General features: G+C 44.4%; 1 long non-coding RNA gene across 1 annotated transcript; it reads left to right on the forward strand.

Annotated features, from left to right (window-relative positions):
* Positions 1-4,217, forward strand: LOC121917982. The gene is made up of 4 exons (XR_006101135.1): positions 1-27; positions 106-309; positions 550-673; positions 4,097-4,217. It is a non-coding gene; the product is annotated as an uncharacterized LOC121917982 (long non-coding RNA).
* Positions 4,218-4,586: the final 369 nt, after the last annotated feature.

The raw sequence follows: 4,586 nt of genomic DNA on the forward strand, positions 1-4,586 counted from the left end.
GAATCGCACCACTGTCCCATAGAACAGGTAGTGCCCTTTCCCATAACTCTGAGCTCACACATCTCCTAAAGGGAGAGTGATTAAATTCATTATACCCTTTCCTAGTGTCAGATTCTGGAGCCACCGTGTCAGATTCCCTCTTTCTCCCTGCTGTATCCTATGGTTGAGAAGCAGTGCTGGGAAAGCTCCAGTCCTTCACCACACCTACATTCATCCTCAGAGATCCACAACCTGAGTGCCCAGGAAGTTAATCACAGATTGGCCTGGTCCTGTTGCAGTTTATCTGCTGAGAACTTTCAGCCACACATGGTAAGTGTTAAATTAATCTTCCAAAACGCACAAAGCAAAATGACCTTCTCACCTTTAGAACAAGGAATGCTGTATGTGAAGACTGTGAATTTACGGAAAATGTGGAAGAGTCTTTTTCTTATATGAAAGCTGTAATAGCATGTATTAATCACTGTAAATTTGTGTTGTTTCACTTTAAGAGCAGGTCAATGTTCTTCACATTCTCTCCCCCCCCCCGCCCCCCTTATCTTTACTGGATAGATATTGCTTGGAGTCCTGGGGTGCTCCAGAAGAGGGTATCTCCAGTTACAAGACAAACATAAAGCACTTCCTTGTGTAATATTCCACAGAGATGGCAGACCATTTGCTGAAACATCTCTGATAGGTTTGTTTCATAATCTGTTTACTTTCATTTTGAAATCTAGTTCTATAGTACTGTATGGAGAAAAATAGGATGAAAGCTGTTTTATTATTAAATCACTAACTTACATTGGGAACTGTACAGGACGTGATGTCCAGAATATTATTGGCCTCCTTCAGTGATGAAGACAGTGGGAGCAGGAAAAGTCCACAAGTGGTGCAGGCATCAAGAACATAAGACACTGGAAAAATAGGCTCCTTGGAAGCATCAGAATTTATCTGCCTTCCTTCACTACCATTATACAACTCTAAAAACCACTAGCAAAGTGAACCAACATGATTCTGGCCCAAAGTCACATGTTCTTAATGGTTTCTGTGACTCACACATATGAGAAAATTCTAGAGCTGTTGTGATGATCCCTCGGATCCAAGCAGCCAAACAGCCACCCTGTTCTTGGCCCTTAGACCCAGCGGATCCCTTTAATTTCCCCTAGAGTCTCATGGGTCTCTGTTCCTGCTCCCTGCTGAGCTGAATGAGACCCCTTGAGATCCTCTAGTCAAGCTGCCACTGCCCAGTGAATCTCCAATGAACTCCCCTTAGCACACACTGGGACTTGCTAAGGACTTAGGTTCTTTCCCTTGCTAACCTACACAAGCGATGACCGAGCTAAGGAACGTGTATAAGAGTACAGAGACAGCAGATATTTTTAAAGAAAGGTATTTATTCTAAGTAGACAGGTATCATTCATGCAAGGCCTCCTTGCCTCGCAGCTACAGAATGTATAGTTACAAGATGTTCATTTCTGGCAAGCCAAAAGATAAACATTACAAAAGCCTAGATGCACTAGCTATCACATTTCCTAAGCTACACACACAGAGATGGGTTCTGCAGTCCTTGATGGGTTTTTGGATGCAAGGAGCTGGTGCCTAGCGCAACTTGCATCCCTTAAGCCTGCCCTTTTGGCACAGGTCCAATCAGCTGGGTTCCCAAAACAAGAAGACTAAAAAAAAGCCACATGGTCTCAGAGGCCTTTTAAAGACCTCTGGCGGAAGGTTCTTGAAAAACCCGGTCCTGCTCTACTGATTGGCCAGTTGGGCCTTAGGTCAGCTACGATGTAAATTCTCATTAGCATGTACTTCCCCCCAGCTTAACCTTTTGTGGTTTGAGAGGAGTCCTCAAATGACTGGAGGCCCAGTCATTACAGCTGTGTCCCCCCCCCCCCCCGTGCCTACATGCTTATAAGCTGTGCATTCCTGCTAAAACCAAGAAGTTTTTTTTTTTCATCTTCTATTGTGGTAGGCGTGTTAGAAAGTCTCAGCATTTTGGCATTTGTGGCAGTTCATCAGTTTGTCTTTTCATTCTGTAGGAGCTTATGGCCCTGAGGACTCTTCAAGAAGTGTCTAGGCAAAGCTTGTTGGAGGCAGTTGGCTTACAAATTGTAAACCGCTTAGTGTGAGTTCACTACGAAGCAGTATAGAAATGGAAATACTATTGCTATGTGGACAATGAGGCAGGGCTCTAGAAGCTTCAGAGATCTCCATGCAGGTGCAGAATAACCTAGATATGCGAGTTTACAGATGACCACTCAAAGAACCACAGCTGCAGGTAGGCAACCTGTTCTCCCCACAGAATGTCAGTTCCTGGTCCAGATTCAGTATAGCTGCCATCTCTGGCCTTTAAAGGCAGGCTTGGGAAGAAGGCTCTTTTAGGTGGGATTAAGATTCATTCCACTGCTCTGACCGAGAAAGAAGCAGACTTTGGAGAATGCTGCTACCCAACTGCTAGTTGGCTTCCAGAAGAATCAAAATAGGTTATGGGAAGATCTATAAACAGAAATAATAATAATAATAATAATAATAATAATAATAATAATAATAATAATAATTTACTTATACTCTGCTCGTCAGCCAAAAGGCTATGAGAGCGGCTTACAAATTGTTAATTGGTGAAGAAGTGAAGTCCTAAGGAACACTTGGCTGTACTCACAGTCCTGGTCCAGGAGGTTTCATGGTGCTTAATCTTTGATGGTGGTGAACCATGCAACAAGAGATTTTATCTCCCACGTGAGGAAATAACCCCATGGGTTACATTCATAGCCATGTCTGAGCTTAGGCTGCTCAGGGACAGGCCATGGAAACTTCTCCTATAATTAAGAATCCACATGTTCTTTGCTGCTATGGCTTCCACCCATAATTTCTCTTGAAGTTGCAGAGTGTGCCTCATCTGCATTGTTGCTGCTCACACATTCCCATCTCTGATGTTTGCTTTAAATTCATTTTCTGTGTTCCTGTGGAGGAATGTGGGGAGTATAAAACAGTGGGAGGAACACATGATCCACCCACATCTCCTTAGCCTATATCTGAGCCTACAGGTCTCACTACAAAATCTGGTCAAATACATGCCCTTTAGCAATTTCATGGGGAAAGGGCCTGATTCAGTTTCAGATTTTTTTGTTCTTGTGCTTTTCCCTCACATTGTCTATTCAAACAGGTGGGAAGAGAGTTCTCTTCATGTTACAGTCTTATGGTCCACCAGGGACTATTCCAACAGGGCCTTCCAAGAGTGGCTTTGGATCCCAGTAGGAAAAGAATTTCAGACCCAGCAGGGCTGCAAAGGCTGCTCTTCCCTCCCCATGTGCAGAAGAGCAGGTGAAGAGATCCCAGCTGTAGCTCTGCTACTGCAGCCACTGATTAATGAGTCTTCTCAGTCAGCAATATTAGACCATCTGCTCTGTTGCCAGGTTAGCTCAAAGGTGGTTGGTACACGTGAGAATGGCCTACATATGACATTGGATATGTAACAAAAATGGCAAAACAAGTCTCTTCCCAGCAAATTTAAATCAGAAAACGATTTCAGTGTTGTGTGCGGGCAGGGTGGGATAGAGCTAGATACTTTATTATGACTGCAGAGCATAGAATGATTCAGTACACCTCAGTCAAGGTGTGATAATGGGCACAGAGAGAGAAAGAGACAAAAAGGCTGAGATTTTCTGACTGATGGAGAGGCATGAGGGTGCTGCCTATCTCCCTTCCCTCAGGGAAGCTTGGCCATAGGCTGGACAACCATCCAAGACCCAGAACACCATCTGCATTGTGAGTAGAATAGGAATGTCACATTAAGGCTTATGGTTTTTTTTTTAACTTCGGCTGAATATGACCTATAGGATTCATATCACCCAAAGTCTCTGTAGAGGCAGGAAAATGTAAGGTAACCTCCTCAGTAACTTCCCACTAAGTTACTGAGTCACATGGTAGTGGATGGTGGCAAATAGATAATCTTTGGGAGTCCCTTTTCCTACTTAAGCGCTGGAGACAGGGCTTGCCCTTACACAAGGGAAAACTGCTGAATTGTATCTTGAGAGGTGTTATTTTCCAGCTTTTTAGTCAGCTTTGTTTAGTTACTAATGCGGTCCTTTCCTCCCCCCCCCCTTTTCTTTTTAAATTATAGGGTGTCTGCTGCAGGTTGAAATATTTCAGCTTATAACGGAGCAATTTCTTCAATGTAACTTTCCACCTTGGCAACAGCTGGAGACACCCAAGTATGTAAAGGACAAGAAAACAAGGCAAGTTTTGTTTAAAGCCCAGAAAGGTTGAGAATAATGGCGAAGCCTCAAAGCATCATGAATGGGAGTCTTTTGGTGAAGAGATCTGACCCTAATTTGGAATGCCCTGCTGGAACTCTGAAGGAAGAAAGTTGCAGCTGCCTATAAGATTGGTAGCTTCTTTGCCTAAGAGTCAAGACCAGGGGTCAGCAATCTCTGGCCCGCGGGCCGGATGCGGCCTACAGAGGCCTTTCGGACGGCCCCTGCCTACCCCTGCTGCCACTGCCGCCGCCGCCAATTGCGGCTTTTCACCACTCCCGGGCGCTGCCATTTTATTTCTCAAAATGGCTTCCCGCCATTTTGAAAAACAAAATGGTGGCGGCCTAGAGGCGAAGT

Source organism: Sceloporus undulatus, unplaced genomic scaffold (genome assembly GCF_019175285.1).
Source record: "Sceloporus undulatus isolate JIND9_A2432 ecotype Alabama unplaced genomic scaffold, SceUnd_v1.1 scaffold_2469, whole genome shotgun sequence".
NCBI classification, from domain to species: domain Eukaryota; kingdom Metazoa; phylum Chordata; class Lepidosauria; order Squamata; family Phrynosomatidae; genus Sceloporus; species Sceloporus undulatus.